This window comes from Phoxinus phoxinus (genome assembly GCF_949152265.1).
Source record: "Phoxinus phoxinus genome assembly, chromosome: 7".
NCBI lineage: Eukaryota > Metazoa > Chordata > Actinopteri > Cypriniformes > Leuciscidae > Phoxinus > Phoxinus phoxinus.
Genome location: NC_136882.1, coordinates 22,446,814 through 22,459,089, shown reverse-complemented (window position 1 = coordinate 22,459,089; position 12,276 = coordinate 22,446,814). Strand labels below are relative to the sequence as shown.

At 39.5% G+C, this 12,276-nt stretch overlaps 1 long non-coding RNA gene across 1 annotated transcript in view; it reads left to right on the top strand.

Moving 5' to 3' along the window:
• Nucleotides 1–10,658: 10,658 nt before the first annotated feature.
• The window catches only part of LOC307001275, a 192,584-nt gene continuing 190,966 nt past the window's right edge, over nt 10,659–12,276 (top strand). Inside the window, exons 1-2 of the long non-coding RNA XR_013798197.1 lie at nt 10,659–10,877; nt 11,068–11,298. This is a non-coding gene — a long non-coding RNA (uncharacterized lncRNA). The remainder of the gene's footprint in view (nt 10,878–11,067; nt 11,299–12,276) is intronic.

Below are 12,276 nucleotides of genomic sequence, written 5' to 3'. Positions count from 1 at the left end.
AAAGTACACTTCAGTTTTAACACAAGCACTTAGAGTATATGTACAGCCGAATGCATAGCCTTTCTAAGTATACTTCATGCATATACACACTAGAAAATGTCATCCTTGCGCTATTTCTGCGCTATTTCTCTCCAGAAGTTATGAACGATGAAAATGTCTTTGTGCTGGTTTAAACTAGAGTTGCGGTTATCCCGTAACCCGCTCAACCAAGGTGTTTATTGTTGTTGCCGTCTCTTGTAGTTTGTTGTTGTTCCATATTATGCTGATGATGAAATTTACATTACATGCACTGTACCCATACATAGCTTATGCATAAAAAAATAAATGCTGGGCTTAACAGTGCATAGTTTGTACGGACTTAACCAGTAAGCGAGTTAAGCGGCCGCTTAGGGCCCCGGGAATTCAGGGGCCCCCATCTGATTTTAGCAAAACAGATTTGGCAAACTCTCCAGTGCATATTTGAGTTTGCACTCAAAGGTTTCTTTTTACAACGTGCTTTGCAGTGTTGAGGAATATAGCCAATCACAGACAAATCTGTTGGTTTCAAATTCTTGAGTGCCGAGTTATATGCGTTTGCGAATCCTCTCATTGTCACAAAGAAAGTGTAGACATGATATAAATAAGAGATTCAGAATGCAGTATAGAGAGCTTCCTTGATTATAACGGAACTTCGTGAGGTCCGTGAGTGACAAACTGAAGTGTGTGATGATCTTATTTGTCCTGATTTCTCAAAATAATTTTTCTTGTATGCTTTACCTGGGCGTGAACTGCCACGCAGTCGCATGAGTGTACACAGGAGAGCAACGACCAAAGATTTTCCCTTAATGATATATTATTCTGTATTACTTCAGAACACTTGAATGAATAAACAGGAACTGACTCAACAACAACTCAATAACAACAACTCCTCAAATGTGTAAACATAACGAGAGCCGACAACAGAGTAAACATAACAGGGAATATTTACACACTGAGTAAATGAGGAACTAAATCACGAACACCTGGGGCCAGTTGCATAAACTGCTAAGACTAGTCTTACAAGTTAGTCATTAAATATTTTTTCTTTAAGACTGTTAATAACTTTTTAAAGTCAGTAACATAAAAACGTAGATTGGTCTAACTCTAATTTGATACCGAACAGTAAGACTGATTACCCCTAACTAACTGCTTGGTCATACTAGTTCTTAAGACACAGTCTTAACGGCTATGTTTATGCAACCGGCTCCTGAATGTGATGAATAACAAATGAGTTATACCACAGAAACAAACAAGACATGACAGAAACTGAACTAAACTGAACATAACCGTGACAAGATCAGGATGACTAATCATATACTGAATTTAGCTACACTATCCCATAGAAAAGTTGTGAGGTATTGAGAGAGAGAGAGAGAGAGAGAGAGAGAGAGAGAGAGAGAGACAGAAAAATAAGGGTTATAAAAATAAAAGGGCCCCAATTACTGATTTGCTTAGGGTCCCCAAATCTCGAAATCTGCCCCAGTCTGCACGCTCACATGTGCCTTGAATTTTTGCTGTTTCACAGTTAAAAAAAGGAATAGATGAGATGGAACGACAAAAACTGGAGATAGCAACAAAAATAGATGTTTGTTTTGGAATCTATAGTTTTAGGTTGACACCTAGGCAGGCACACAAGCACTTGTGCGAGAAGGTTAAGTTTAAACGAGTACAAACACATTTTATCCCTCATACATTCTGGAGAGAAATAGCACAGACACTGGACAAAGATGAAACTTCCTAGTCTGCATATGTCTAACACCTGTGTTCTTGTACGATATCAAATGAAGTATACAGTACTTTGAAAGGCTTGCGTGTTCGGCTAGTGTTTGTGTCAAAACTGAAGTATTAAAGTATGCTTTTTCATTACTGGAGAAAGTAATGAAGAAAGAAAAAGGGATGAGAGCTCAGCCTCTTTGATTTTGATGTTGTTGACACGAGAGCTGTGTCAATGATGATGATTTAATTATGATGAAAGGAATCTTTCTTCTTCAGACTATGCTCTGGTGTGCATTCCAGCACTTTTACTTACTCACACGCACGCACGCACACACACACACACACGCACACATAGGGCGTATCTCATGGAGGAGTTATAAAAGGAGGAGCGATGACAGTGAATGATAAGAGAGGACCAGGCCTAGACATTTATGTTATGTTTTGTTTATGTGTGTGCGGCAGTCGTCTGTGAGGGGCTGCCGCTTTTACTTTCGTTTAGTGTTTTGTTCATTTTTATATAAACAGTTGTTTGAACGTTCGCTGGGTCCAGCCTCCTTCTTCCCTTATCAACGAACTGTTACATTTACATTTTTAATTATTTTTTATTTCACATGATTTATAGGCTGTTTTCCACACACACACACACACACACACACACACACACACACACACACACACACACACACACACACACACACACACACACACACACACACACACACACACACACACACACACACACACACACACACACACACACACACACACACACACACACACACACACACACACACACACACACACACAGTGTAGAGTGCTCAGATAACGATGTAGATCTGTCAGCGGTAGACTTTCTTCTACAATCTACATGTTTCAACTGCCAAATGTACAAAATCAAAATGTATTCCTAAATAATCCATCAGCAACATCAAACCAGGTCCTGCAGGTCTGAATGTGAAACCACAGCAGAACACATTTGTCAATAGCATATAGGCCTCAGGATTAGGAAACTGATTTCTCAAATGGCTAAACCCAAACAAAGGGAAGTTTTGTCAATTAGTAAATGGAGTAAAAATGGAGTTAGAGGAGGTCTGATCGATCATACCACCATTCCCTGAGCATACACAGAAAATCATCCAGAAACAGACCAAGAAAACAGAACTAATTTGAGCTGACTAGAACTTCAGAAAATTATTTTGCAGAAACAAGGGACCGCAGCATTAAGCGCTGGAGAGTACAGGGGCCAAAATATAGTGATTCCTTTGAGGCAAGAGGAAACGAAAAGGCTGAACCATCTGAACAGTAAATTAAAGGATAAAGAAAGGGGATGTGTCATTTTTTAAGCCACTAAATATCAAATGACTTAATGATCAGCCATTAGGGACCACCATCAGGAAAAATTAAACCTTTTCCTGTCAGGATCATCTCAACAATGGCCTCATCAGATAAAGCCTCATGTCTGAACATCAACACCTCCAGAATCTCAGTGGAATGAATAATCACATTTTCATAATCCATAATACAGTGTTTCCCCACCGATCCCAGATCTCATCAGTATCTCATTATAACGTCTCCATTGTCTCGTTGGAGAGTCGAGCGGCGTCTCGCTTGCACCATCTCAACTGAAAATATCAGAGATTCCCTGATGGCTCTAAGAGTGTTTTGTGCATGTGGAGAACTGTGTTATTCTGTTGAGCAGTGTCATTCTTTAAACCAATTACTCTAGATGCTCGACGACATGCAGATGAAGTGAGAGAATCATCAAGATGGCCAAAAGAAGGAGAGAGGGATGGAGAGAGAAGCCATCACTTAGGTTTGAAGAGAGATAAAACAGAATGAGAGAGAAAAAGCAAAAGAGAGGCAGTAGCCTAGTTTCCATGACAGATTTGCGCAAAACTTTTATGATAGTTTCGATGTCGATTAAAAAACTATTGCGAAATGATGGCAGTTCCATTAACCGATGCTATGCGACTAAAGCGATTTTTTTCCCTGTGATAAGTCATTCCAAGAAAAGTCATTCCTTGGTAGGTTTACATATACATCGCAGCCACCGCACTGGCCATTATTTTTAATCAAAGGAGACGTAGGCTTGTTATCCAAGCATTAATGGCAAGGAAAGCCCCTTATACTTAGGAGCAGCCACATATCCTATCTGCTTCAAGGTCTTAATAAATTGTGGCATTTCTTTGTCGTTTAGAATCCAGGATTCTTTTGTCTTTTATAAGTTTAATAGAGAACTCTGTCTCGTCTTCTGTCCAAACATACCGTGTCATCGTTTATGAATGATCGACTTTTACGTACGCCAGTTCACCGAATGAGGAATATTCCTTTTTTCGAATTGCCTATAAAACCACCTCATGTGAGTGTAAAAACTTTTTTGCGCTATATGGGAGTTTTTGTGAAATTGAAGTGTTTCCATTGGGTGTATTTTAAATTCGCACTTTCAATTTGCGCAACTTGAAGGGTAATGGAAACGCAGCTACTGTCATTGTTCAGAATGAAATACTATTACTGCCTATACCATGAAACAGTACATATTAGTGTGTTTCTACATGTTTCATTTAGTAAATTTGTATGAAAATGTACCTTTACAAAAATATTTTAAACATCATCGTTAGTCTGGCTATCACCAGACTAAGCTCAATCTTTTAAGATTGAACATTGGTCTGGGGAGTCTGCTCTGTATTTTCTACTGCACAAGAGGCGTGATCAACGGGCATAGTTTAAATGTACGCAATTGGATAGTCCTTCAACTATTCAGACCAACGATCCAGGTGACGTACTTTGCAGAGAAAACTCCAGGCAGGAAACGTGTCAACAAACATGTTGGTTTGGAGCACTGATCAGCGGTTTGCAGAAGCAGCAATGGCATCGAGCGATTTTTGAAAGATTACATGAAAGTGAGTGGTATTTACACCCACTCAAGCAATTTGTTTGCTAAACTAAAGAAGCCATTGAGCTTCGTAATTAAATAAAAAATAAAAAAGTAATTGGATTGGATTAAACCCGCCAATAGCGAGCCAGGTGGATAAGCCAGTTTGGGATTGGTCCCCGCAAATGTGTAACGGAAGCAGGATAGAAGAATGTACAGGTTTCCAGCCTGAGCTGCAGGGCGAAATCAATTTGCCGGGGTTTACCCAATCTACATCATCGTAAGAATTCGTAAGAATGACCTAACCCGACCCCGCCCCTAAACCTACCCATCACTGGGGTTTAGACAAATCGTACAAAATCGTACGAGTGAGGTCGTATGAATTTGTACAAATTAGCCACCTCATACTCACTCATATGAATTTGTACGAATTGAGATAATGTTGGTTAATCTACATAAATTTTGAGGAGGTAGGGTTTCTAGTTCTACCAGAAAGACTCGGAGAATAGATACTCGATAATTATGCATTTATTAACAGCCCAGCAAGCCACATGCAATAAGTTCTTTGGCGTAGGCCCCGTCCATAACTCGCAATCCGAGGGTACGGATTCAGCATTTCCTGCCTGAAGATGGCGGGGGCGCAGCCGACCCCCAGTGCGGTATTGGAAGGGACCATCCTGGTGGTGGTGGGGAGGTTGAAGGGGAAATCCTATGGTGATAGGGAGGATGGACGGAGGAACCCATCTCGTTGATGGAGGAGAGAAATCATCTTGGTGGTGGTGGGGTGGATGGAGGTGAGTGAAGCGTCAGCATCTGCGAACTCAGACAAGTGTAAGTACGGGTCTTTTATACTTCTAATATTAAACGTGATTGGATAGATGAGAAGATAATGAGTGACGCAACAATTGAGTCTTCTCAGCAGAACTTACGCTAAAGCTTTCATTTCTATAGTCTATCTCTATTGTTATAGCCTATTTCAGTAGCAAAGCTATTTTGCTGATTAGCTGGCTGGCTATATTATATATATATGTATATATATATATATATATATATATATATATATATATATATATATATATATATATAAAGGCTTATAGCAGTATAGAAGTATGCTACAAGGCTTATAGCAGTATAGAAGTATGCTACAGTGTTCCGCACATTACCACAGTTGGTCTGGGGTGAACTCATGTGATCTTGACACAATCATCATGAAGGAATGGCAGAGGCCATTTGGCTGAATTACACATGACAGAGGAGAGAGTCTGTGATTTCACAGAGAGGTGGAGGGCAAGAGTGGGAGAGAATAATATTACTCAAGAGAAGAGAACAGACCTTCAAGACATTAAGAGGCAGGAAATAGCCTCACTCTGTCCTGTCAGGATCTTTAGAGGCTGACCCTTAAAGTGACTCTTTAAAACAACCCCTCAAGACACTGCTGTTTGACCCATTTCAGGAAGTCATGATGGTGTAAACGAACTAAATAAAAGGAATAAAAGATTGAATCACACTCACACACACATAAGTGCAGGTGCCCTCAGCTCTCGCTGGGTGAGCTTAATAGCCTGTATCCCCCGATAGCACCTTGCAAAGTCGACTTCTGAGGGAATTCTGCCATCTTAAGAGATATTTCAGGTTCTATAATGTTCAGTCTGAAGGCCACTTCACACAGCACAGGGAACAAGTGTACATCGATAACAATTCACAGGAACTGGAGAAAGTACACAAAATGCAACTGATAAAATACCATTATCAGGACCATGGGGTATGTATAACAGTTATGAAGACATACATAATATAATTGAACCAAATTTGATTCCTTTTCATATTAAGCACCACAACATTCATTTATCAGTAGTAAATTTAAGGATTTAGAGAATTACAAATGAATACTATTATAAATAGCCTATACAGTACATAATTATTCATAATATAATATATTTTTTGTAATTTTACATTAATACACATGGAGGTATTCACTCATACACTATGTGTGTGTGTGTGTGTGTGTGTGTGTCATCTTACATGAAACTCATGAGTGTATAGGGACCAGTAAACATAGGGACACTCTGAACACTGCTTCTGTCCCACTCTTTCCTGCTTTTTATATTCCAATCATACACAAACACTCGGTGTCCACGTGGGTCGGCACTACATTCAACCTGAAAAGCCTATTTGATCAGTCTCCACACATTTCTGATCTAGGATGTATTTACACCCCCCCCCCCCCCCCCCGACTCCCCTTATCTTCAAAAATCACTCTTGTGCTTAGAAATGTTGTGTTTCAGCTGTGTATTTCTCCGAGAATGTAAATCAGAGAGTGTATATAGGACTGTGTATGTTTAACTTTGCTCTTTGCTGCATACGCATGTACACACACACAACAAACAACCGTTAACAGCACAGCAGTGATACACAAAGAGCCTGCTGGAAGTAACCTATGCAGCCAGCATGTTAATGTCATCCAGCGTTAAGGAGTCGTGTATGTGCGTGTGTGTGTTGGTATGAGTGTGTGAGTGTGTTTGCTCCTCAGTGTCATGACAAACAGAGGGCAGAAAGCCGCCCAGTGGCCATGTTAGATGTGCTGTTCTCCTTAGATTCTGAGAATACCTGCCGATCGCCCCCCCACGGCGCTAATAAACCCCGTGACCTGCTGCTTTGCTCATTTGTGCATGTACACTCTTTAATATTTATGCTGCCATTAAACATTAATGCCTGGAGTCAACATTACGACAGAAGCTCCAATCAAATTCAACTTACTTAACTTTATCTCATAAAGTTGCTATTTGTTTCACTGCTGCCTCATTATTCAGTGATTTACAGTCCACAAACATGATGCAGAGAGGTTTCTGTGTGGGTTTGGTTGGTCTATTTATGGAAATCTTCCAGCGTTAAATTCATGAAATGTGTGTGTGTAATAGTGATGTTTCATTTATCTTTCCCTCTATGACAGCAATGGGAACCAGAGCACTGCAGAAGTGAGGTCACCTTCCCATCTGAAACAACAAGGACATGTTTGTTGGGGGAGGAGATGCACAGGAAGTGTGTGTTAAGTGTTGAGGTCCCTCTGGATAACTGGTCTTGTTCTCACGGGGGTCTTAATAGTGTCTCAGGGGAGCGCATCCTGATCCGTTTACCTCGTGTTGTCTCTCGGATGCTCTCTTACTGACCCTCTCTCTTTCTCTCACTCTGATGTGACAGATGCGACAGGTAAGAGAGATTGACGGCGACGGGTAACGCGGAGAGCGTCTGTGTTCACGCGCGTTCCCAGAATCCTGCTGGGTTGTGAGTGGCAGGTCAGCTCCTGCGTCCTGCTGAACAAACAAACTTTTATAGGGTCGCAAACAACCTCCCTCACACAAACACATGAGTAAACATATCTGACCCCTCTTGAGTACTGTGTGAATTAAGGAATGTCCGCTCACACACATACATACGTTTACCTAGCTGTTTAAATTAGGACCTCAATAAACTTCTATTGTTTTCATTCAAAGCTGGTTATTATGACTACAGACTTAACCACACCCTACCCTTAAAATATAACTGGAGAACATGATTTACAGGAAGGCTTTGTCAGATTTAGTTAACTTCTGAGGGCAATTGACCCTTTGCTAACCCCTGCCTTGTAGACCAATACTACTTTAACAGCTGTTGCCCCATATTATCAGATAAAGTTTTGCTCTTCTAATGTACATTTATGGGGATCTGTGTGTTTGTAGGTTGTATAGGAAATTACCCAAAACAGTAATATTTTGGATCACTTATAGTGACACAAGGCATACATGTTTGTCCTTGTTCCCAAATGAACCTAAAACTAAATGATTAAAATTGGCCTACACTGAAAAGAAACTAGTTGTTGCCTTGAAAACCTTAAAGTCTGAAGGGCTGTTAGGCCTATATATATATATATATATATATATATATATATATATATATATATATATATATATATATATATATATATATATATATATATAGATATAGATATATATAGATATATAGATAGATAGATAGATAGATAGATAGATGCTCAAAGTGTTGAGAATAATCTTATACCTCTCTGCCACATAAACAGACTAATGATAAACACACACACACCTTACACACCACACAATGTGGTGCTGAATGATGAGGAATTAGGAAGTAAAACAGGACGATAGATGTGAAGAATCTGTGATGATAGATGCACACACAAAGTCATTCACATCATAGGCTTATAAATTAGTGTGTTTGGGGAGCGTTTAGAGTATAGAACACTTAAATAAATTCTTCTCTAAATTCATCTCCGTTTGATGTAGCTGCAGAAAACAAGTGGAAAGAGATTCAATTATTTACGATGATGAAGTTTCAGCTGGAAAAGTGCAGCGTGTGTGAGACAAAATGTGTTTAAGAAGCAATGGCTGATATAGGCTATTTTTTATTAAAATACATGGAATATTTCAGTTCCTCTCCTTATTTCACCCAGCACCACACACATACAGAGATAAGTGGTTAAACTCATTCGGCATTTACCAAAAACTGGGAAGTGCAGAGATAAGCAGGATTAGCTACAACAACAGCTGCTTGACTTGAGATGGAGTCAGTCTGTCAGTGTCTCTCTCCTGAGGCAACAGGAAACTTCAGAGACGGGATGGTTAACGTGGCTCTGAGTGACAGAAGAGAACATGATAGATGGGTGGTGAAATAAAGAAGGGTGGAGAAAGAAAGGGGAAAAAAACAACCAAAATATACCCCTCCTTCAAGAATGGAGAAATGGGATGTCCTCAGAATTGGACTGAAGTGGAGAGGAAGTCAAAACTTACTGACCAGTGCAGTTCATTTTTATGTCCACATAATATACAGAAATGTATTTCTTAATATAGGCCTACTTGATAAAGTATCAAAAATATTAGGATTAAACTATATTAAAGATTTTTAAAGATAGAAATTACATATTTATTTAATGTTATATAATATAATATTATAATATAATAGGCCTATATTATTACGGTATATTAAAGCTGCAGTCCGTCGTTTTTCCTCTTTGTCGCCATCTCTGTTAGAAATCTGCAATTGCAGTTATTCGCGGAATTATTAACTGTGCGTGGGTAGTAAATCGGCATGAAACAGCGCGGATGAACACAATGTATTGAGGAGAACCTATCGCGTCGCTGTGGATACTGTACTGTCATCAGCAATGTTAGAGTATACCTTTTGAAAGTGTCAACATTAGAATTTTCATCGGTAAATGTCATCTGAACAAGTAAGTAACATTCACTTTTGTTCTGACCAAATTCGGGGGGTGGGGGGAAGCATTGCAGTAGCTATATCATGCTGATTAAATCTAACGATTGTTTAGGCTATATCACGTCAAAACGTGAAAAATATATTTTTTCTGTAGCCACTCTGAAGTCCGAAGTCTTTGGGTTTTACAACTGGTGGATCTCCAGTTGTCACTGGTGATTGTCGCTTTAAACTTTCGGGATCCACCATACCAAGTGCTAAGCTAAATCTCCACCTCCATCATCCACACACGCTAGCCGGGGACTCCTTCTCTATGTGTACAGAAGTGACGTAATGACGCAAAGACATGCTCGAAATTCCCGCGGAAATCCACCAGTACCACTGGAATTAAAATCATTATTACAAGATTACCGTTTTGAATCGAGGTAAGGCAAGCAGATCGTTTTGAACACTGGCTGGTTACGTTTTTTTTCAAAAATGTCTTTTTTGATATTTTTAAACCCAAAAAAGTGCCGGACTGCAGCTTTAAATAGTTCATTTAAATAATCAATTTAACATGAGGTGAATCTTACTACTTACTGCTGTGAACATTATGTTACCTTTTTTATTTCTCTAGGTGCTATGCAACTTTTAACACAAAAAACAATCAAGAAAATTTCCAGTTTTTAAATGTTGTTTCCTTTCTCAATAAAAATGTAAAAACAAAACATGTTTTTTGGGGAGAGTGTGAGCCATAGGGTTTACCTGTCCTCTATTTTACTACATTACCTTCCTGTTAGCCTTTGGAAATATACCTTTAAATAACAAAAGGTGATTATGACATCAACTTCCAGGAAGTGACATCATTTTGGAGGGAAAACATCTGCACAGGCTTCAGTAAGCACTAGCAATGTTTAATACCAATTATATAAACTCACACAACGAAACCAAACACTGAAACGCTGCAAATACCACAACGGAAATGTTTTAGGGGACTCAACGAGAACCTGGCTGGGAAATGCTTATTGTTCAATGTCTATACTCGTCCGTGGTGTTGTTGATGATAAAAAAGGTGAGTTTTTTGTATGTGTGTTTATTTTAACATAATTGTTCGTATGTGCGTTGTGGGTATTTGGAGCTGTAATTTGTTGCGTTGTGAACTTTTGCCGCTCTTTTTTGTTCTTGCGTTGTGAGTATTTGCAGCGCATATTGTCAAACTGATGAAGGTGTTTTCTTGATGGTGTTTTTTTCTATATGCATAGAGAAACGTACGTTGCTTCGGCTGTTTGACGCTTGGTGTGGAAGTGCCATATAGCCGTCACAACCAGCGAGAAAGGTTGACGTTTGGAGCCGCTAAATCTCGAACCTTCGTCCGTTAAACCCCGCCCCGCAGAATAGAGGAGAATGAGAATCAACATTGGCTTACGTTTTCGGAGATGACGTGTACTACTGAGGGATTTGAAAAACGGAGATGGCATTTTATTACTCAACAGGTGAGTAACGTACTTCATTGAACATTTAAGGGTAATTTTAAGTTGTTGTTGCGCTGTGGTGAAATTTATTTTCAAAGTCTATTACTGGGCTACATAATGTCTTCAGAAATATGTTAGTCAGTTTGAGATCTAATCTGCTCTGCCGGTTATTTCTCTTAAAGGGATAGTTGACTTTGAAATTAAATTTTGGTATGTTTTAGTTTACCTGAAGTGCATCCAAGATGTAGGTGTCTTTGTCTCCGCAGTAGTTTCAATTTTGATATTTTTAGGTCAAACCGTTCTTGTCTGTCAGTCATATAATGCAGGTGTATAGGTACTGTCTCCAAAAGCATGCAGAGATGTTTCTAATAGCATGCAGAAAAAAGTCCAAATTAAAAAATTCCCCATCGTAAGTGCACATTGATGGCCTAAGACACAAAACAAGCGGTTTGTGTGATAAAACGAACAGTATTTATATCGTTTTTATCTCTTTTACACAACCACGTCCATCTGATCTGTTTACTTAGTCTGCGCAAGCGACGTAAAGTGCTGGAAGGCTCCGGAAGTGATCTCTCGCGCGTGTACGTCACTCATTGTTTACATCAGAACCTATGCACAGAACAGAGATTGTAGGTAGGACGGCTAATAGAAATGGTACTATTTTGCGCTTATCCGGGATGTTTAAAACGATGTAAAAAAATACATTTACGTAAGATCGTGCGAACTCATCCGGGAGACCACTTCCGGAGCATTCCAGCGCTTTACGTCGCTTGCGCAGAAAAAATGCTGACGGCCGGGAAGAACAACAGCTACAGTGAGTTGTTCAAAACCTTTCTTTTTAGTAAACTTTGTGTACATAAACAATGTAGTCAATGCTCAAGTTCACGTGTAGAGCCCCTGGTGATACTTCGAGCACAGTTTTATGTTATGTCGTGCTTCCTTAGTGTATTTAAAAATAGTTGCCCAATGCACTCCCATGTGTGGCATTGAGCTCTGGTT